This window comes from Chiloscyllium punctatum, chromosome 21 (assembly GCF_047496795.1).
Source record: "Chiloscyllium punctatum isolate Juve2018m chromosome 21, sChiPun1.3, whole genome shotgun sequence".
Classification (NCBI taxonomy): domain Eukaryota; kingdom Metazoa; phylum Chordata; class Chondrichthyes; order Orectolobiformes; family Hemiscylliidae; genus Chiloscyllium; species Chiloscyllium punctatum.
In genome coordinates this window covers 32,223,599-32,249,596 of record NC_092759.1, presented here as the reverse complement: position 1 = coordinate 32,249,596, position 25,998 = coordinate 32,223,599, and positions in this window count along the sequence as shown.

Genomic DNA, 25,998 nt, shown 5'->3' with positions numbered 1-25,998 from the left:
CGGTGCCGGAGGATGTATATGGTGGATGAGGTAAATAGATTGTTTCTCCCACAGCAGGGAGCTATCGAGTGTATCCTTATTTTCCCAGTATAGTAGGATTCCCGATGGTGTACATGGCATCTTCAGAGTACCCATGTCAATGGGGAGAGGTAGAGGAACTGAAGGAGCTCTCTCTCTGTTATTGTTACCGTGTGTCCATGCACAGTACATCATGTCCTGACAGCAGCCACAGTTCCTTCATTCAAAGGCAGGCAGCCATTCCCATCGTCTTCTGGTGTCCATGTAGAAAAGAATGAATTTTTCTAGGATAAAGGCTTTCCCCTTGATACACATTTCAAAACATCATCCCACCACTAACCAACCACAACATGTGTACGGAGAGCAATGGCGTCACTTGGAGCGTCAAGGAGCAGACGATCAAGGATGGAGCAAAAGCTTCCACGTCTGAACGGATCTGAGTGAACCCCCCAGTACTCAGTAAAATTAAGTCCTGTAATCCCTCCTCATTTCAGTAACATACTGCCTTCCATTAGTCCTGTAAATGAAATGACAGGTTATATCAAGTAATATTCCACCTGCCAAACGATTATCCGTTGTTTTTACCACTCTGTATCTATTTGCAGGCTCTCCATCCTCCCTTGATAATTGTAATTTCTTCCTTATCACGCGACATCGCCAAACTCAGTACATCTATTCAATCCCACTGATCGTTGATATGGATTGTAAATAGTTGAGGACCCAACGGTGGTCTCTATATGACTCAACATTATATGATCAGTCCAACTGATTAAGACTTATTTATCCAGAGTGCCTGTCTCCTGTTTGATAGCCAGTCCTCCCCCATTCCTGTGTAACATATTCAAAGGGCTGAATAAGAACAAGGAGCATCAGTCTTCTATTTACCCCCTCGAACCTGCTCCGCCATTGAATATAATAATGGCTGATGTCATCCCTGCTCCACCACTGAATACAATCATGGCTGATGAGCTCTCTGCTCCACCATTGAATACAATCATGGCTGATGTCATCCCTGCTCCTCCACTGAATACAATCATGGCTGATGTCATCCCTGCTCCACCATTGAATACAAACATGGCTGATGTCCTCTCTGCTCCACCACTGAATACAATCATGGCTGATGTCATCTCTGCTCCGCCATTGAATAGAAGCATGGCAGGTGTCATCTCTGCTCCACCATTGAATACAATCATGGCTGATGTCATCTCTGCTCCACCATTGAATACATTCATGGCTGATGTCATCTCTGCTCCACCATTGAATACAATCATGGCTGATGTCTTCTCTGCTCCGCCATTGAATAGAAGCATGGCAGGTGTCATTGCGGCCTCTGTTCCACTTTACTGCCATCTCCCAATCCTAAAACGCTGGGCTCTTGCTGTAGAATGCACCACATGAAAAAAAAATCCATTCCACATCTACATTCACAATTAATCTTAACAGTTTGCAGATCTCAAAGAGAACTCCTTTCATTCTTATAAACTTGAGAATATCGTCCTTAACTGCTCAATTTCTCTTCATTAGACAACCGTTTCATCTCTGGAATCAATCTAATGAACCTCTTCTGAATTAACTCCAATATAAGTGGATCCTTCCACAAGACAGGGCATCTAAACTGTACTCCATTTGCAGCCTCGCGAATGCCTTGCATAGCTACAGTCGCACACCCTAACCTTCTAGTCTGGCATTGTCCAAATAAACTTTGAAATTATGCTTGTATTTCTCATTGCTTGCAGTACCTGCATGCAGGGTTTCTGTGAAATTCAAGTGGACACCGATATCCCTCTGCTCCTAACCACTTTGAAGTTTCTGTACATTTTGCTAATAATTTTCCTTCCGATGATGCTGGCCAACTTGAATAACCCATACTTATCCAATTTAATTTTCATTGCCAAATTATGTCCCATTCAACCAAACTATCCATGTTTATTTTGATATCTCTTCCATCTTCATTCCAAAGTAATTTCCCACCAATGTTAGTGTCCTCTGTTGTGGTTCTGTTCGACAAGCTGGGAATTTGTGTTGCAGACGTTTCGTCCTCTGTCGAGGTGACATCCGCAGGGCTTGGGAGCCTCCCGTGAAGCACTTCTGTGATATGCTTATTGATTGAATCTGTTGTCCCAATCGAAATCATGTTGGTTGTCATCTGCGTGTCATTGGCTCCTAAGGATAGCTGTCGTGTCGTTTCGAGGCTAGTTGGTGTTCGAATGGGGCAACACTAATATTGTAGGACAAGCCAAACAGAAAACAGCCAGGGAATTCCTAGAGACATGGCACTCATCCACAGATTCAATCAATAAGCACATCGACCTGGACCCAAGATACTGATCACTACAACGGACAGCTGGAACTGACAACCGGAAGCGGCAGATTCAAACCACTATAAATGCCGGAGGAAAGATCACAGAAGCGCTTCACAGGAGGCTCCCAAGCACTGAGGATGTCACCTAGACAGGGGACGAAACGTCTGCAACACAAATTCCCAGCTCGGCGAACAGAAGTTATGAGATACATCCTTGTAACTTGGTCTGTACCTGTATTTGTCCATCTCAGGTGACCTTGCTATCAGTAACCCGAGGTAGCCCCTGAAGTAAAGGACCGGGCATCTGAATTGTATGATAATGCTATCACTTCTTTCAAAAAAAGTTATTTTCTCCTGTTTTTTAGAAAGCGATCTTAAAGGCCAAACTGCCTACTGAAAACTGCTCAAGTAAACAACTCATGAGGCTTTTAGTGTTTTGAATAAATAGTAATAACAATGGCCAGCTCGCACAGACAGGTTTTTTTCTTGTAGATGTTACAGTTACCAGGTGCTTGGGGTCCCAGAAGGGTTGGAAGTTTTAGTAAATTATCGCACGATGCTATTCTCTCTGAAACATCACTTAATACTGTTGCCTCCTGGATTGGAGAACTGTATGCAAGAATATATGTCTGAATGTTCCTTTTTGCCAAGGGGGGCGGGAGTCAGATTAAATTGGATTACTTACAGCGTAGAAACAGGCCCTTCGGCCCAACAAGTCCACGCTGACCCGCCGAATAACAACCCACCCAGACCCATTCCCCTACATTTACCCCTTCACCTAACACTACGGGAAATTTAGCATGGCCAATTCACCTAACCCACACAGTTTTGGACTGTGGGAGGACCCAAAGGAAACCAACACGAACACGGGGGAATGTGCAAACTCTACACAGTCAGTCGCCTGAGGTGGGAATTGAACCTGGGTCTCTGGTGCTGTGAGGCAGCAGTGCTAACCAATGTGCCACCGTGCCACCCACGGTGCCGCCCTGTGTTTAGGTGATGTTAATAAATTGGAACAGTTCATTTGTAGAAGGTACTGTATCCATCATTCAGTTAAGGTTTCCAATAGTTAAGTTATTCTAAATTCCTCATCATTTTGTATGGATTTTCATTAAAGTGTTTAAATATATTGTGTTTTGCATAATGCTGAGTAGTTTGACGAGTAGAATCACATTTGGAACACCCACTTCCCATTTGCCTTTGAAATAAGAAAGGTTTGGCATCCAAGCTACCTTCTTAAACTAGTTTGAGTCAGTCTGGTTGGTCTATAGTAAACTGAGGACTCTTGTCTGGTTCTATATCGATAATACCAAATTGTGTTTAGAATTACAATCCCCACAGTGTGCAAACAGGCCATTCGACCCAACAAGTCCACACCGACCCTCCGAGGAGTAACCTACCCAGACCCATTCCTCTACCCTATTATGACACATTTACCCCGACAAAGGGTCCTAACCTACACATCCCTGAAAACTACAAACAATTTAGCATGGCCAATACATCTGACATGCACATCTTTGGGTTGTGGGAAGAAACCAGAAAATCCAGAATAACCTCATGCAGACACTGGAGAGTATGCACCAGGAGGCTATTGGGTTCAAAGTTCGCGTATGGGAGCTGTTAGTGTCTTTGGTTTCGGATGTTGAATTCGGTTGGTTTAAACAGTGTGTTGTGTATAAGGATTCTTTCAATCACTAAGTGTTCTCTGGGTGTGGAAGAAGTGAAGTTAGTGTTTTATACAAGGTATTGAAGGCAAAGCAGTAGGAATTGATAGACAAGCTGGAGTTGGGGTTGGGTTTGTCTGTGAGAAAGGATCAAACAAAGCAATTTTGAAAGGTGGGTTAGGGTATTAAATCAGAGCAAACCTATGGCGCTTTAAGAGAGATTTTTATTTTGGAGAAGTTCAACAATTCACTTCCTGCAGTCGTGAGAACTCGTGTGGAAGAGCAGAGAGTTAAAACGGCAAGACTAGAAGCTGAAATGGCTGATGATGATGATTAAGTTCAGAAAGTAAAGGTTGTTTTCTGTGAGAGATTGAGAAGAATGTGCGAGACCTTCTTAAAACATTTACCTGTGAGAGTAAGGTTTATTTGCATAGGCCAGGAGTAGCACGTAAAGAGGTTAGAGCATTAAGAGGTACAGAAGTATATAATTCTTTTATGCTGAGACATGAGGAGCTATGTCATTCAGAGGGACTATTGGAGAGATGAGAAGTGCTCCATTATGTAACGTGTGGTTGGAGTGTCCAGTGGAAACATCAACAGATTTATTCCACAATGGGGAAGGAGGCCTTGAGCTTGGTGTTGGCGTTACAACATTTCAGCATTTAAATTGCGAATAACGTACATGAGACAAATCTTTATCACTGATCGTGACCCCTGAAAGTTTTTGGAGAAGTTTAGGGAGAAAAATACCAGTCTGTTTCGATTGAGCTTATTATTGCTGCCATTCAGTTTGAAATTATACAGGTGACAGGGCGAGAAAACCGAAGGTTTGACACGTTGTGGAGACTTGGATGAAGAAAGACAAAGGCATTCTGTGGCAGGAGTAAAATGACTGAAATCGAATCTAGTTATGAACATTTGTATGCTCAGAGTCAGTGTAATATATATGCATTTCAGTCTACTAATAGAGGAAGATTAGGAGGTCTAAAATGAATCTATCTTTGTATATTGATGGGTAATTCTATTAAAGGTGGAGTCGCGAAGATACTATCACTGTAAAAAGGTTATTTTCTCTTGGGTTTATTTTTGAAGAGCGGTTTTCAAGGCAGAGGTGCAGAACTGCTGTCTGAAAACAGTTTAAATAAATAACTGAGAAAGCCTTTAGGTTTCATTAAAACGGTGTTAACAATTGAAGGGCAATGGCCAGCTCTCCCAGAGCAGGTTTCCTCGTTTTGTTTTTAACTGCAGCATTCAGAAGCTGCTGGGGATCCCAGAAGGGTTGGAAGTTTCAATACATGATCCCCAGCTGCTTTTCTCTCTGAGATCTCTGTTGATGTTGTTTCCTCCTGGATTGGAAAACTGCTGTAAGGATCTGTATTTGAATATATCTTTGTGCCAAGCGGTGTAAACCTTAAAGGTACGGTATCTAATGTTTGTGTAAGAGTTCCAACATATAAGCTGCCCTAAAATGTTCTTTTCTTTGAGTGTATTTTAACTAAACCATTTTAATAGATCATACTTTGCTTCTTGTCGAGTGGTTTGACCAGTCACAACGAATCTGGAATGCACACATCCCATCTATATTCAAAATAAGGAAAGGTTTGGATCTAAACGGACTCCTTAAAACATTTTGGTGGGATCTGGACTGGTCCACAACATTTGTAGCCGAGAGGTTTGTGACTGATGCCTGTAATGGAAAATTTAGTGGAGTGGCTGGGCATGGTTTGCTGGAGGTTGTGCTGTAAGTTGCCTCAGACATTCAGGGAGACCTGAGGATTTGGTGACCCAGCTCTGGATGGAGCATGGGGACTGTAGTTACAGCATCTGGGTCTGTAACATGAACAACAAATGGAGCAGAGGCTGCAGAGAGGGAAAGCTCTGAAACCAGGCAGTGAGTGTGTGTGGGGAAAGGGAACTGCTGTATCCACCCCGGGTTTTCCAGGAACAGCTTCCAAAGCTCCATTTATGGGAGGAGAAACGCGTGTGGGGATCCTGACTGAACAAAGAGCTGGTCAAAGAGTGGTGTCACCTCCTTCAACACGACCTGAAGCTTCATTCCAGGGGGTAGGACAGTCCTGCCAGTGGCTGTTAGGGTTACAGTTTCATTCAGCTTCTATGATCCGGAACTTTCCAGGCATGAGCTAGTGACATTTCCATCATTCGCCACTATCTCAATATCAATGTCACCATTCGGTGCCGGAGGATGTATATGGTGAATGAGGTAAATAGATTGTTTCTCCCACAGCAGGGAGCTATCGAGTGTATCCTTATTTTCCCAGTATTGTGGGATTCGCGATAGTGTACATGGCATCTTCAGAGTACCGATATCAATGGGGAGAGGTAGAGGAACTGAAGGAGCTCTCTCTCTGTTAATGTTACCGCGTGTCCATGCACAGTACATCATGTCCTGACAGCAGCCACAGTTCCTTCATTCAAAGGCAGGCAGCCATTCCCATCGTCTTCTGGTCTCCATGAAGAATGGAATGAGTTTATCTTGGATAAAGGCTGTCCCCTTGATACACATTTCAAAGCATCATCCCACCACTAACCAACCACAACATGTGTACGGAGAGCAATGGCGTCACTTGTAGCGTCAAGGAGCAGACGATCAAGGATGGAGCAAAAGCTTCCACGTCTGAACGGATCTGAGTGAACCCCCGAGTACACAGTATCATGAAGTCCTGTAATCCCTGCTCATTTCAGGAACATACTGCCTTCCATTAGTCCTGTAAATGAAATGACAGGTTATATCATGATATAGTCCACCTGCCAAACGATTATCCATTGTTTTTACCTCTCTGTATCTATTTCCAGGCTCTCCATCCTCTCTTGATAATGTAATTTCTTCCTTATCACGCGACATCGCCAAAATCAGTACATCTATTCAATCCCACTGATCGTTGATATGGATTTTAAATAGTTGAGGACCCAACGGTGGACGCGATATGACTCAACATTTTTATGAGCAGTCCAACTGATTAAGACTTATCTATCTGGAGTGCCTGTTTCCTGTTTGATAGCCAGTCCTCCCCCATTCCTGTGTAACACATTCAAAGGGCTGAATAAGAACAAGGAGCATCAGTCGTCAATTTACCCCCTCGAGCCTGCTCCGCTATTGAATACAATAATGGCTCATGTCATCCCTGCACCACCATTGAATACAATCATGGCTGATGTCATCCCTGCTCCACCATTGAATACAAAAATGGCTGATGTCATCCCTGCTCCGCCATTGAATACAATCATGACTGATGTCATCCCTGCTCCACCATTGAACACAAAAATGGATCATGTCATCCCTGCACCACCATTGAATACAATCATGACTGATGTCATCACTGCTCCACCATTGAATACAATCATGGCTGATGTCATCCCTGCTCCGCCATTGAATACAATCATGACTGATATCATCCCTGCTCCACCATTAAATACAATAAAAGCTGATGTCATCCCTGCTCCACCATTAAATACCATAATAGCTGATGTCATCCCTGCTACACCATTGAATACAATAATAGCTGATGTCATCCCTGCTCCACCATTGAATACAATCATGACTGATGTCATTCCTGCTCCACCATTGAATACAATCATGGCTGATTTCATCCCTGCTCCACCACTGAATACAATCATGACTGATGTCATCCCTGCTCCACCTTTGAATTCAATGAGAGCTGATGTCATTCTTGCTCCACAATTGAACACAATAATAGCTGATGTCATCCCTGCTCCACCATTGAATACAATCATGGCTGATGTCATCCCTGCTCCACCACTCAATACAATCATGACTGATGTCATCCCTGCTCCACCATTGAATACAATCATGGCTGATGTCATCCCTGCTCCACCATTGAATACAATAATGGCTGATGTCATCCCTGCTCCAACATTGAATACAATCATGACTGATGTCATCCCTGCTCCACCCCTGAATACAATCATGACTGATGTCATCGCTGCTCCACCATTGAATACAATCATGGCTGATGTCATCCCTGCTCCACCATTGAATACAATCATGGCTGATGTCATCCCTGCTCCACCATTTAATATAATAATGGTTGATGTCTTCCCTGCTCCACCATTGAATACAATCATGACCGATGTCATCTCTGCTCCACCATTGAATTCAATAATGGCTGATGTCATACCTGCTCCACCATTGAATACAATCATGACTGATGTCATCCATGCTCCACCCCTGAATACAATCATGACTGGTATCATCCCTGCTCCACCATTGAATACAATCATGGCTGATGTCATCCCTGCTCCAACATTGAATACAATCATGACTGATGTCATCCCTGCTCCACCATTGAATACAATAATAGCTGATGTCATCCCTGCTCCACCATTAAATACCATAATAGCTGATGTCATCCTTGTTCCACCATTGAATACAACAATAGCTGATGTCATCCCTGCTCCAACCCTGAATACAATCATGACTGATGTCATCCCTACTCCACAATTGAATAACATCATGTCTGATGACATCCCTGCTCCACATTTGAAATCAATACTAGCTGATGTCATTCCTGCTCCACCATTGAATACAATAACGGCTGATGTCATCTCTGCTCCACCACTGAATACAATCATGTCTGATGTCATCCCTGCTCCACCCCTGAATACAATAATAACTGATGTCATCCTTGCTCCACCCCTGAATACAATCATGACTGATGTCATCCCTGCTCTACCCCTGAATACAATCATGATTGATGTCATCACTGCTCCACCATTGAATACAATCATGGCTGATGTCATCCCTGCTCCACCTTTGAATTCAATACTAGCTGATGTCATTCCTGCACCACCATTGAATACAATATGAGCTGATGTCATCCCTGCTCCAACATTGAATACAATAACGGCTGATGTCATCTCTGCTCCACCACTGAATACAATAATGGCTGATGTCATCCCTGCTGCACCCCTGAATACAATCATGGCTGATGTCATCCCTGCTCCACCATTGAATACAATAAATGATGATGTCATCCCTGCTCCACCATTAAATACAATCAGGACTGATGTCATCCCTGCTCCACCATTGAATACAATAATAGCTGATGCCTTCACTACTCCACCATTAAATACCATAATAGCTGATGTCATCCCTGCTCCACCATTGAATACAATAATGGCTGATGTCAGCCTGATCCACCATTGAATACAATCATGGCTGATGTCATCCATGCTCCTCCATTGAATACAATAATAGCTGATGTCATTCCTGCTCCACCATTGAATACAATCATGGCTGATGTCATCCCTGCTCCACCATTGAATACAATCATGGCTGATGTCATCCCTGCTCCGCCATTGAATAAAATAATAGCTGATGTCATTCCTTCTCCACCATTGAATACAATAATGGCTGATGTCATCCCTGCTCCTCCATTGAATACAATCATGACTGATGTCATCCCTGCTCCACCCCTGAATACAATCATGACTGATGTCATCGCTGCTCCACCATTGAATACAATCATGGCTGATGTCATCCCTGCTCCACCATTGAATACAATCATGGCTGATGTCATCCCTGCTCCACCATTTAATATAATAATGGTTGATGTCTTCCCTGCTCCACCATTGAATACAATCATGACCGATGTCATCTCTGCTCCACCATTGAATTCAATAATGGCTGATGTCATACCTGCTCCACCATTGAATACAATCATGACTGATGTCATCCATGCTCCACCCCTGAATACAATCATGACTGGTATCATCCCTGCTCCACCATTGAATACAATCATGGCTGATGTCATCCCTGCTCCAACATCGAATACAATCATGACTGATGTCATCCCTGCTCCACCATTGAATACAATAATAGCTGATGTCATCCCTGCTCCACCATTAAATACCATAATAGCTGATGTCATCCTTGTTCCACCATTGAATACAACAATAGCTGATGTCATCCCTGCTCCAACCCTGAATACAATCATGACTGATGTCATCCCTACTCCACAATTGAATAACATCATGTCTGATGACATCCCTGCTCCACATTTGAATTCAATACTAGCTGATGTCATTCCTGCTCCACCATTGAACACAATAACGGCTGATGTCATCTCTGCTCCACCACTGAATACAATCATGTCTGATGTCATCCCTGCTCCACCCCTGAATACAATAAGAACTGATGTCATCCTTGCTCCACCCCTGAATACAATCATGACTGATGTCATCCCTGCTCTACCCCTGAATACAATCATGATTGATGTCATCCCTGCTCCACCATTGAATACAATCATGGCTGATGTCATCCCTGCTCCACCTTTGAATTCAATACTAGCTGATGTCATTCCTGCACCACCATTGAATACAATATGAGCTGATGTCATCCCTGCTCCAACATTGAATACAATAACGGCTGATGTCATCTCTGCTCCACCACTGAATACAATAATGGCTGATGTCATCCCTGCTGCACCCCTGAATACAATCATGGCTGATGTCATCCCTGCTCCACCATTGAATACAAGAATGGATGATGTCATCCCTGCTCCACCATTAAATACAATCAGGACTGATGTCATCCCTGCTCCACCATTGAATACAATAATAGCTGATGCCTTCACTACTCCACCATTAAATACCATAATAGCTGATGTCATCCCTGCTCCACCATTGAATACAATAATGGCTGATGTCAGCCTGATCCACCATTGAATACAATCATGGCTGATGTCATCCATGCTCCTCCATTGAATACAATAATAGCTGATGTCATTCCTGCTCCACCATTGAATACAATCATGGCTGATGTCATCCCTGCTCCACCATTGAATACAATCATGGCTGATGTCATCCCTGCTCCGCCATTGAATACAATAATAGCTGATGTCATTCCTTCTCCACCATTGAATACAATAATGGCTGATGTCATCCCTCCTCCACCATTGAATACAATGATAGCTGATGTATTCCCTGCTCCACCTTTGAATGCAATAATGGATGATGTCATCCCTGCTCCAACATTGAATACAAGCATGACTGATGTCATCCCTGCTCCACCATTGAATACAATAATAGCTGATGTCGTCCCTGCTACACCATTAAATACCATAATGGTTGATGTCATCCCTGCACCACCATTGAATACAATCATGACTGATGTCATCTCTGCTCCACCATTGAATACAATAATAGCTGATGTCATCCCTGCTCCTCCATTGAATACAATAACGGCCGATGTCATCTCTGCTCCCCCATTGAATACAATAATGGCTGATGTCATCCCTGCTCCACCATTGAATACAATAATGGCTGATGTCAGCCTGCTCCACCATTGAATACAATCATGGCTGATGTCATTCCTGCTCCACCATTGAATGCAATCATGGCTGATGTCATCCCTGCTCCCCCATTGAATACAATCATGGCTGATGTCATCCCTGCTCCACCATTGAATACAATAATAGCTAATGTCATTTCTGATCCACCATCGAATACAATCATGGCTGATGTCATCCCTGCTCCACCATTGAATACAATCAATACTGCTGTCATCCCTGCTCCACCCCTGAATACAATCATGGCTGATGTCATCCCTGCTCCACCATTGAATACAATCATGGCTGATTTCATCCCTGCTCCACCCCTGAATACAATCATGACTGATGTCATCCCTGCTCCACCATTGAATACAATCATGGCGGATGTCATCCCTGCTCCACGATTGAATACAATAATGGCTGATGTCAGCCTGCTCCACCGTCGAATACAATCATGGCTGATGTCATCCCTGCTCCACCACTCAATACAATCATGACTGATGTCATCCCTGCTCCCCCATTGAATACAATCATGACTGATTTCATCCCTGCTCCACCCCTGAATACAATCATGACTGATGTCATACCTGCTCCACCATTGAATACAATCATGGCGGATGTCATCCCTGCTCCACGATTGAATACAAAAATGGATGATGTCATCCCTGCTCCACCATTGAATACAATCATGACTGATGTCATCCCTGCTCCAAAATCGAATACAATCATGACTGATGTCATCCCTGCTCCACCATTAAATACCATAACAGCTGATGTCATCCCTGCTCCACCATCGAATACAATAATGGTTGATGTCAGCCTGCTCCACCATTGAATACATTCATGGCTGATGTCATCTCTGCTCCGCCATTGAATACAATAATAGCTGATGTCATTCCTGCTCCACCATTGAATACAAACATGGCTGATGTCATCCCTGCTCCAACATTGAATACAATCATGGCTGATGTCATCCCTGCTCCGCCATCGAATACAATAATAGCTGAAGTCATTCCTTCTCCACCATTGAATACAATAATGGCTGATGTCATCCCTGCTCCACCATTGAATACAATCATGGCTGATGTCATCCCCGCTCTACCATTGAATACAATAATGAATGATGTCATCCCTGCTCCAACAGCGAATACAATCATGACTGATGTCATCCCTGCTCCACCATTGAATTCAATAATGGCTGATGTCATCCCTGCTCTTCCATTAAATACCATAATAGCTGATGTCATCCCTGCTACACCATTGAATACAATAATGGCTGACGTTAGCCTGCTCCACCCCTGAATACAATCATGGCTGATGTCATCCCTGCTCCACCACTGAATACAATAATAGCTGATGTCAATCCTGCTCCACCATTGAATACAATCATGGCGGATGTCATCTCTGCTCCACCATTGAATACAATCATGGCTGATGACATGCCTGCTGCGCCATTGAATACAATAATAGCTAATGTCATTCCTGATCCACCATTGAACACAATCGTGGCTGATGTCATCCCTGCTCCACCATTGAATACAATCATGACTGTTGTCATCCCTGCTCCAGCCCTGAATACAATCATGACTGATGTCATCCATGCTCCACCATTGAATACAATAATGGCTGATGTCAGCCTGCTCCACTCCTGAATACAATCATGACTGATGTCATCCCTGCTCCGCCATTGAATACAATAATAGCTGATGTCATTCCTGCTACACGATTGAATACAATCATGGCTGATGTCATCCCTGCTCCACCATTGAATACAATCATGTTTGATGTCATCCCTGCTCCACCATTGAATACAATAATAGTTGATGTCATCCCTGGTCCACCATTGAATACAATAATGGATGATGTCATCCCTGCTCCAACATCGAACCCAATCATGACTGATGTCATCCCTGCTCCACCATTGAATACAATAATACCTGATGTCGTCCCTGCTCCACTATTATATACAATAATAACTGATGAGATCCCTGCTCCACCATTGAATACAATAATGGCTGATGTCATTCCTGCTCCGCCATTGAATACAATAACAGCTGATGTCATTCCTGCTCCACGATTGAATACAATCATGGCTGATGTCATCCCTGCTCCACCATTGAATACAATCATGGCTGATATAATCCCTGCTCCGCCATTGAATACAATCATTACTGCTGTCATCCCTGCACCACCCCTGAATACAATCATTGCTGATGTCATCCCTGCTCCACCATTGAATACAATCATGACTGATTTCATCCCTGCTCCACCACTGAATACAATCATGACTGATGTCGTCCCTGCTCCACCATTGAATACAATAATAGCTGATGTCATTCCTGCTCCACCATTGAATACAATCATGGCTGATGTCATCCCTGCTCCAGCATTGAATACAATCATGGCTGATGTCATCCCTGCTCCGCCATCGAATACAATAATAGCTGATGTCATTCCTGCTCCACCATTGAATACAATAATGGATGATGTCATCCCTCCTCCAACATCGAATACAAGCATGACTGATGTCATCCCTGCTCCACCATCGAATACAATAATAGTTGATGTCATCCCTGCTACACCTTTAAATACCATAATGGTTGATGTCATCCCTGCTCCACCATTGAATACAATCATGACTGATGTCATCTCTGCTCCACCATTGAATACAATAATAGCTGATGTCATCCCTGCTCCTCCATTGAATACAATAACGGCTGATGTCATCTCTGCTTCCCCATTGAATACAATAATGGCTGATGTCATCCCTGCTCCAACATTGAATACAATCATGACTGATGTCATCCCTGCTCCGCCATTGAATACAATCATGACTGATGTCATCCCTGCTCCACCATTGAATACAATAATAGCTGATGTCATCCCTGCTCCACCATTAAATACCATAATAGCTGATGTCATCCTTTTTCCACCATTGAATACAACAATAGCTGATATCATCCCTGCTCCACCATTGAAAACAATAATGGCTGATGTCAGCCTGCTCCACCATTGAATACAATCATGGCTGATGTCATTCCTGCTCCACGATTGAATACAATCATGGCTGATGTCATCCCTGCTCCCCCATTGAATACAATCATGGCTGATATAATCCCTGCACCGCCATTGAATACAATAATAGCTAATGTCATTTCTGATCCACCATCGAATACAATCATGGCTGATGTCATCCCTGCTCCCCCATTGAATACAATTATTACTGCTGTCATCCCTGCTCCACCCCTGAATACAATCATGGCTGATGTCATCCCTGCTCCACCATTGAATACAATCATGACTGATTTCATCCCTGCTGCACCCCTGAATACAATCATGACTGATGTCATCCCTGCTCCACCATTGAATACAATATTAGCTGATGTCATTCCTGCTCCACCATTGAATACAATCATGGCTGATGTCATCCCTGCTCAACCATTGAATACAATCATGGCTGATGTCATCCCTGCTCCACCATTTAATACAATAATGGCTGATGTCATTCCTACTCCACCATTGAATACAATAATGGCTGATGTCATCCCTCCTCCACCATTGAATACAATAATCGCTGAAGTCATCCCTGCTCCACCATTGAATACAATAATGGATGATGTCATCCCTGCTCCAACATCGAATACAATCATGACTGATATCATCCCTGCTCCACCATTGAATACAATAATAGCTGATGTCGTCCCTGCTCCACTATTAAATACCATAATAACTGATGTCATCCCTACTCCACCATTGAATACAATAATGGCTGATGTCATCCCTGCTCCACCATTGAATACAATAATAGCTGATGCCTTCCGTGCTCCACCATTAAATACCATAATAACTGATGTCATTCCTGCTCCGCCATTGAATACAATAATAGCTGATGTCATTCTTGCTCCACGATTGAATACAATCATGGCTGATGTCATCCCTGCTCCCCCATTGAATACAATCATGGCTGATATAATCCCTGCTCCGCCATTGAATACAATAATAGCTAATGTCATTCCTGACCCACCATCGAATTCAATCATGGCTGATGTCGTCCCTACTCCACAATTGAATACAATCATTACTGATGTCAGCCTGCTCGACCATTGAATACAATCATGGCTGACATCATTCCTGCTCCACGATTGAACACAACCAGAGCTGATGTCATCCCTGCTCCCCCATTGAATACAATCATGGCTGATATAATCCCTGCTCCGCCATTGAATACAATAATAGCTAATGTCATTTCTGATCCACCATCGAAGAAAATCATGGCTGATGTCATCCCTGCTCCACCATTGAATACAATCATTACTGCTGTCATCCCTGCTCCACCCCTGAATACAATCATGGCTGATGTCATCCCTGCTCCACCATTGAATACAATCATGACTGATTTCATCCTGCTTCACCCCTGAATACAATCATGACTGATGTCATCCCTGCTCCACCATTGAATACAATAATAGCTGATTTCATTCCTGCTCCACCATTGAATACAATCATGGCTGATGTCATCCCTGCTCCACCATTGAATACAATCATGGCTGATGTCATTCCTACTCCGCCATCGAATACAATAATAGCTGATGTCATTCCTGCTCCACCATTGAATACAATAATGGCTGATGTCATCCCACCTCCACCATTGAATACAATAATAGCTGATGTCATCCCTGCTCCACCATTGAATACAATAATGGATGACGTCATCCCTGCTCCAACATCGAATACAATCATGACTGATGTCATCCCTACTCCACCATTGAATACAATAATGGCTGATGTCAGCCTGCTCCACCATTGAATACAATCATGGCTGATGTCATTCCTGCTCCGCCATTGAATACAATAATAGCTGATGTCATTCCTACTCCACGATTGAATACTATCATGGCTGATGTCATCCCTGCTCCCCCATTGAATACAATCATGGCTGATATAATCCCTGCTCCGCCATTGAATACAATCATGACTGATGTCATCCCTGCTGCACCCCTGAATACAATCATGGCTGGTGTCATCCCTGCTCCACCATTGAATCCAATAACGGATGATGTCATCCCTGCTCCACCATTGAATACAATCATGGCTGATGTCATCCCTGCTCCAACTTTGAATACAATCATGGCTGGTGTCATCCCTGCTCCACCATTGAATACAATAACGGATGATGTCATCCCTGCTCCACCATTGAATACAATCATGGCCGATGTCATCCCTGCTCCAACATTGAATACAATCATGGCTGATGTCATCCCTGCTCCGCCATTGAATACAATAAAGCTGATGTCATCCCTGCTCCCCCATTGAATACACTCATGGCTGATATAATCCCTGCTCCGCCATTGAATACAATCATGACTGATGTCATCCCTGCTGCACCCCTGAATACAATCATGGCTGATGTCATCCCTGCTCCACAATTGAATACAATAATGGATGATGTCATCCCTGCTCCACCATTGAATACAATCATGGCTGATGTCATCCCTGCTCCAACATTGAATACAATCATGGCTGATGTCATCCCTGCTCCGCCATTGAATACAATAAAGCTGATGTCATTCCTGCTCCACCATAGAATACAATAATGGCTGATGTCATACCTGCTCCACCATTGAATACAATAAGAGCTGATGTCATCCCTGCTAATACCATTGAATACAATAATGAATGATGTCATCCCTGCTCCAACATCGAATACATTCATGACTGATGTCACCCCTGTTCCACCATTAAATTCAATAATGGCTGATGTCATCCCTGCTCTTCCATTAAGTACCATAATAGCTGATGTCATCCCTGATCCAACACTGAAGACAATAATGGCTGATGTCAGTCTGCTCCACCATTGAATAAAATCATGGCTGATGACATCCCTGCACCGCCACTGAATACAATAATAGCTGATGTCATTACTGCTCCACCATTGAATACAATCATGGCGGATGTCATCTCTGCTCCACCATTGAATACAATCATGACTGATGTCATCCCTGCTCCACCCCTGAATACAATCATGACTGATGTCATCCCTGCTCCACCACTGAATACAATCATGACTGATGTGATCCCTGCTCCACCCCTGTATACAATCATGACTGATGTCAGCCCTGCTCCACCATTGAATACAATCATGGCTGATGTCATCTCTGCTCCACCATTGAATACAATCATGGCTGATGTCATCCCTGCTGCGCCATTGAATACAATAATAACTGATGTCATCCCTGCTCCACCATTGAATTCAAAAATGGCTGATGTCAGCCTGCGACACCATTGAATACAATCATGGCTGATGTCATCCCTGCTCCGTCATTGAATACAATAATAGCTGATGTCAATCCTGCTCCACCCCTGAATACAATCATGGCTGATGTCATCCCTGCTCCACCATTGAATACAATCATGGCTGATGTCATCCCTGCTCCACCATTGAATACAATCATTGCTGATGTCATCCCTGCTCCGCTTTTGAATACAATCATGACTGATGTCGTCCCTGCCCCACCCCTGAATACAATCATGACTGATGTCATCCCTGCTCCACCATTGAATACAATCATGGCTGCTGTCATCCCTGGTCCGCCATTGAATACAATAATAGCTGATGTCATTCCTACTCCACAATTTAATACAATAATAGCTGATGTCATTCCTGCTCCACCATTGAATACAATCATGGCTGATGTCATCTCTGCTCCACCATTGAATACAATCATGGCTGATGTCATCCCTGCTGCCCCATTGAATACAATAATAGCTGATGTCATTCCTGATCCACCATTGAACACAATCGTGGCTGATGTCATCCCTGCTCCACCATTGAATACAATCATGACTGATGTCATCCCTGCTCCACCCCTGAATACAATCATGACTGATGTCATCCCTGCTCCACCCCTGAATACAATCATGACTGATGTCATCCCTGCTCCACCCCTGTGTACAATCATGACTGATGTCAGCCCTGCTCCACCATTGAATACAATCATGGCTGATGTCATCCCTGCTCCACCATTGAATACAATAATGGATTATGTCATCCCAGCTCCACCATTGAATGCAATCATGACTGATGTCATCCCTGCTCCACCATTGAATACAATCATGGCTGCTGTCATCCCTGGTCCGCCATTGACTACAATAATAGCTGATGTCATTCCAACTCCACAATTTAATACAATAATAGCTGATGTCATTCCTGCTCCACCCTTGAATACAATAATGGATGATGTCATCTATGCTCCACCATTGAATACAATAATGGCTGATGTCATGCCTGCACCATCATTGAATACAATCATGACTTTTATCATCCCTGCTCCGCCATTGAATAGAATAAGAGCTGATGTCATCCTGTTCCACCATTGAATACAATAATAGCTGATGTCATCCCTGCTCCACCATGGAATACAATAATGGATGATGTCATCCCTGCTCCAAAATCGAATACAATCATGACTGATGTCATCCCTGCTCCACCATTGAATACAATAATAGCTGATGTCATCACTGCTACACCATTAAAAACCATAATAGCTGATGCCATCCCTGCTCAATAATTGGATACAATAATGGCTGATGTCAGCCTGCTCCACCATTGAATACAAGCATGGCTGATGTCATCGCTGCTCCGCCATTGAATACAATAATAGCTGATGTCATTCCTGCTCCACCATTAAATACAATAATGCCTCATGCCATCACAGCTCCACCATTGAATACAATCATGGCTGATGTCATCCCTGTGCCACCATTTAATACAATCATGGCTGGTGTCATCTCTGCACCACCATTGAATTCAATAACGGCTGATGTCCTCTCTGCTCCACCATTGAATATAATCATGGCTGATGTCATCTCTGCTCCACCATTGAATACAATAATGGCTGATATCCTCTCTGCTCCACCATTGAATACAATCACGGCTGATGTGATCCCTGCTCCACCATTAAATACAATAATAGTTGATGTCATTCCTGCTCCACCATTGAATACAATCATGGCTGATGTCATCCCTGCTCCACCATTGAATACAATCATGGCTGATGTCATCCCTGCTCCGCCATTGAATACAATAATAGCTGATGTCATTCCTGCTCCACCATTGAATACAATCATGGCTGATGTCATCCCTGCTCCACCATTGAATACAATCATGGCTGATGTCATCCCTGCTCCGCCATTGAATACAATAATAGCTGATGTCATTCCTGCTCCACCATTAAATACAATCATGGCTGATTACATCCCTGCTCAACAATTGAATACAATAATGGCTGATGTCATCCCTGCTCCGCCATTGAATACAATAATGAATGATGTCATCCCTGCTCCACCCCTGAATACAATCATGACTGCTCTCATCCCTGCTCCACCATTGAATACAATCATGGCTGATGTCATCCCTGCTCCGCCATTGAATACAATAATAGCTGATGTCATCTCTGCTCCACATTTGAATACAATCATGGCTGATGTCATCCCTGCTCCACCATTGAATACAATCATGACTGATGTCATCCCTGCTCCGCCATTGAATACAATCATGGCTGATGTCACCCCTGCTCCACCATTGATTACAATCATTCCTGATGTCATCTCTGCTCCACCATTGAATACAACCATGGCTCTTGTCATCCCTGCTCCGCCATTGAATACAATAATAGCTGATGTCATTCCGACTCCACCATTGAATACAATCGTGGCTGATGTCGTCTCCGCTCCACCATTGAATACAATCATGGCTGATGTCATCCCTGCTCCACCATTGAATAAAATCATGACTGATGACATCCCTGCTCCAACATTGAACACAATAATATCTGATGTCAATCCTGCTCCACCATTGAATACAATCATGGCTGATGTCATCTCTACTCCACCATTGATTACAATCATGCATGATGTCATCCCTGCTCCACCATTGAATACAATTATGGCTGATGACATCCCTGCTCCACCATTGAATACATTCATGGCTGATGTCATCCCTGCTCCGCCATTGAATACAATAATAGCTGATGTCATTCCTGCTCCACCATTGAATACAATAAAAGCTGACGTCATCCCTGCTCCACCATTGAATGCAATCATGACGAATATCATCCCTGCTCCACCACTGAATACATTCCTGACTGATTCCATCCCTGCTCCACCATTGAGTACAATCATGGCTGATGTCATCCCTGCTCCGCATTTGAATACAATAATAGTTGATGTCATTCCTGCTCCACCATTGAATACAATCATGGCTGATGTCATCCCTGCTCCACCATTGAATACAATCATGGCCGATGTCATCCCTGCTCCGCCATTGAATACAATAATAGCTGATGTCATTCCTGCTCCACCATTGAATACAATCATGGCTGATGTCATCCCTGCACCACCATTGAATACAATAATGGCTGATGTCCTCCCTGCTCCACGATTGAATACAATAACAGCTCATGTCATCTCTGTTCCACCATTGAATACAATCATGGCTGATATCGTTCCTGCTCCACCATTAAATACCAGAATAGCTGATGTCATCCCTGCTTCACCATTCAATAGAATAATAGCTCATGTCATCTCTCCTCCACATTTGAATACAATCGAGGCTGATTTCATCCCTGCTCCACCGTTGAATACAATAATGGCTGATGTCCTCTCTGCACCACCATTGAATACAATCATTGCTGATGTCATCCCTGCTCCACCGTTAATTACTATAATAGCTGATGTGATCCTTGTTCCACCATTGAATACAATAATAGCTGATATCATCCCTGCTCCAACCCTGAATACAGTCATGGCTGATGTCATCCCTGCTCCACCATTGAATAGAAACATGGCTGATGTGATCCCTGCTCCGCCTTTGAATACAATAATAGCTGATGTCATCCCTGATCCAACATTGAATACAATCATGGCTGATGTCATCCCTGCTCCACCATTAAATACCATAATCGCTGATGTCATCCCTGCTCCACCATTAAATATCACAATAGCTGATGTCATCCCTGCTCCACCATTAAATACAATAATGGCTCATGCCATCACAGCTCCACCATTGAATACAATCATGGCTGATGTCATCCCTGTGCCACCATTTAATACAATCATGGCTGGTGTCATCTCTGCTCCACCATTGAATTCAATAACGGCTGATGTCCTCTCTGCTCCACCATTGAATACAATCATGGCTGATGTCATCTCTGCTCCACCATTGAATACAATAATGGCTGATATCCTCACTGCTCCACCATTGAATACAATCATGGCTGATGTGATCCCTGCTCCACCATTAAATACCATAATAGCTGATGTCATCCCTGCTCCACCATTGAATACAATCATGGCTGATGTCATCCCTGCTCCACCATTGAATACATTCATGGCTGATGTCATCCCTGCTCCGCCATTGAATACAATAATAGCTGATGTCATTCCTGCTCCACCATTGAATACAATAAAAGCTGACGTCATCCCTGCTCCACCATTGAATGCAATCATGACGAATATCATCCCTGCTCCACCACTGAATACATTCCTGACTGATTCCATCCCTGCTCCACCATTGAGTACAATCATGGCTGATGTCATCCCTGCTCCGCATTTGAATACAATAATAGTTGATGTCATTCCTGCTCCACCATTGAATACAATCATGGCTGATGTCATCCCTGCTCCACCATTGAATACAATCATGGCTGATGTCATCCCTGCTCCGCCATTGAATACAATAATAGCTGATGTCATTCCTGCTCCACCATTGAATACAATCATGGCTGATGTCATCCCTGCACCACCATTGAATACAATAATAGCTGATGTCATTCCTGCTCCACCATTGAATACAATCATGGCTGATGTCATCCCTGCACCACCATTGAATAGAATAATGGCTGATGTCATCCCTGCTCCGCCATGGAATACAATAATAGCTGATGTCATCCCTGCTACACCATTGAATACAACAATAGCTGATGTCATCCCTGCTCCACCATTGAATACAATTATGGATGATGTCATCCCTACTCCAAAATCGAATACAATCATGACTGATGTCATCCCTGCTCCACCATTGAATACAATAATAGCTGATGTCATTCCTGCTACACCATTAAATACAATAATAGCTGATGTCATCCCTACTCCACCATTGAATACAATAATGGCTGATGTCATCCCTACTCCACCATTGAATACAATAATGGCTGATGTCGTCCCTGCTCCCCCATTGAATACAATAATGGCTAATGTCATCCCTGCTCCACCATTGAATACAATCATGGCTGATGTCATCCCTGCTCCACCACTGAATACAATAATAGCTGATGTCATACCTGCTCCACCATTAAATAGCATAATAGCTGATGTCATCCCTGCTCCACAACTGAATTCAATAATAGCTGATGTCATCCCTGCTCCAACCCGGAATACAATCATGACTGATGTCATCCGTGCTCCACCATTTAATACAATCATGGCTGGTGTCATCTCTGCTCCACCATTGAATTCAATAACGGCTGATGTCCTCTCTGCTCCACCATTGAATACAATCATGGCTGATGTCATCTCTGCTCCACCATTGAATACAATAATGGCTGATATCCTCTCTGCTCCACCATTGAATACAATCATGGCTGATGTGATCCCTGCTCCACCATTAAATACCATAATAGCTGATGTCATCCCTGCTCCACCATTGAATACAATCATGGCTGATGTCATCCCTGCTCCACCATTGAATACATTCATGGCTGATGTCATCCCTGCTCCGCCATTGAATACAATAATAGCTGATGTCATTCCTGCTCCACCATTGAATACAATAAAAGCTGACGTCATCCCTGCTCCACCATTGAATGCAATCATGACGAATATCATCCCTGCTCCACCACTGAATACATTCCTGACTGATTCCATCCCTGCTCCACCATTGAGTACAATCATGGCTGATGTCATCCCTGCTCCGCATTTGAATACAATAATAGTTGATGTCATTCCTGCTCCACCATTGAATACAATCATGGCTGATGTCATCCCTGCTCCACCATTGAATACAATCATGGCTGATGTCATCCCTGCTCCGCCATTGAATACAATAATAGCTGATGTCATTCCTGCTCCACCATTGAATACAATCATGGCTGATGTCATCCCTGCACCACCATTGAATACAATAATAGCTGATGTCATTCCTGCTCCACCATTGAATACAATCATGGCTGATGTCATCCCTGCACCACCATTGAATAGAATAATGGCTGATGTCATCCCTGCTCCGCCATGGAATACAATAATAGCTGATGTCATCCCTGCTACACCATTGAATACAACAATAGCTGATGTCATCCCTGCTCCACCATTGAATACAATAATAGCTGATGTCATCACTGCTACACCATTAAAAACCATAATAGCTGATGCCATCCCTGCTCAATAATTGGATACAATAATGGCTGATGTCAGCCTGCTCCACCATTGAATACAAGCATGGCTGATGTCATCGCTGCTCCGCCATTGAATACAATAATAGCTGATGTCATTCCTGCTCCACCATTAAATACAATAATGCCTCATGCCATCACAGCTCCACCATTGAATACAATCATGGCTGATGTCATCCCTGTGCCACCATTTAATACAATCATGGCTGGTGTCATCTCTGCACCACCATTGAATTCAATAACGGCTGATGTCCTCTCTGCTCCACCATTGAATATAATCATGGCTGATGTCATCTCTGCTCCACCATTGAATACAATAATGGCTGATATCCTCTCTGCTCCACCATTGAATACAATCACGGCTGATGTGATCCCTGCTCCACCATTAAATACAATAATAGTTGATGTCATTCCTGCTCCACCATTGAATACAATCATGGCTGATGTCATCCCTGCTCCACCATTGAATACAATCATGGCTGATGTCATCCCTGCTCCGCCATTGAATACAATAATAGCTGATGTCATTCCTGCTCCACCATTGAATACAATCATGGCTGATGTCATCCCTGCTCCACCATTGAATACAATCATGGCTGATGTCATCCCTGCTCCGCCATTGAATACAATAATAGCTGATGTCATTCCTGCTCCACCATTAAATACAATCATGGCTGATTACATCCCTGCTCAACAATTGAATACAATAATGGCTGATGTCATCCCTGCTCCGCCATTGAATACAATAATGAATGATGTCATCCCTGCTCCACCCCTGAATACAATCATGACTGCTCTCATCCCTGCTCCACCATTGAATACAATCATGGCTGATGTCATCCCTGCTCCGCCATTGAATACAATAATAGCTGATGTCATCTCTGCTCCACATTTGAATACAATCATGGCTGATGTCATCCCTGCTCCACCATTGAATACAATCATGACTGATGTCATCCCTGCTCCGCCATTGAATACAATCATGGCTGATGTCACCCCTGCTCCACCATTGATTACAATCATTCCTGATGTCATCTCTGCTCCACCATTGAATACAACCATGGCTCTTGTCATCCCTGCTCCGCCATTGAATACAATAATAGCTGATGTCATTCCGACTCCACCATTGAATACAATCGTGGCTGATGTCGTCTCCGCTCCACCATTGAATACAATCATGGCTGATGTCATCCCTGCTCCACCATTGAATAAAATCATGACTGATGACATCCCTGCTCCAACATTGAACACAATAATATCTGATGTCAATCCTGCTCCACCATTGAATACAATCATGGCTGATGTCATCTCTACTCCACCATTGATTACAATCATGCATGATGTCATCCCTGCTCCACCATTGAATACAATTATGGCTGATGACATCCCTGCTCCACCATTGAATACATTCATGGCTGATGTCATCCCTGCTCCGCCATTGAATACAATAATAGCTGATGTCATTCCTGCTCCACCATTGAATACAATAAAAGCTGACGTCATCCCTGCTCCACCATTGAATGCAATCATGACGAATATCATCCCTGCTCCACCACTGAATACATTCCTGACTGATTCCATCCCTGCTCCACCATTGAGTACAATCATGGCTGATGTCATCCCTGCTCCGCATTTGAATACAATAATAGTTGATGTCATTCCTGCTCCACCATTGAATACAATCATGGCTGATGTCATCCCTGCTCCACCATTGAATACAATCATGGCCGATGTCATCCCTGCTCCGCCATTGAATACAATAATAGCTGATGTCATTCCTGCTCCACCATTGAATACAATCATGGCTGATGTCATCCCTGCACCACCATTGAATACAATAATGGCTGATGTCCTCCCTGCTCCACGATTGAATACAATAACAGCTCATGTCATCTCTGTTCCACCATTGAATACAATCATGGCTGATATCGTTCCTGCTCCACCATTAAATACCAGAATAGCTGATGTCATCCCTGCTTCACCATTCAATAGAATAATAGCTCATGTCATCTCTCCTCCACATTTGAATACAATCGAGGCTGATTTCATCCCTGCTCCACCGTTGAATACAATAATGGCTGATGTCCTCTCTGCACCACCATTGAATACAATCATTGCTGATGTCATCCCTGCTCCACCGTTAATTACTATAATAGCTGATGTGATCCTTGTTCCACCATTGAATACAATAATAGCTGATATCATCCCTGCTCCAACCCTGAATACAGTCATGGCTGATGTCATCCCTGCTCCACCAT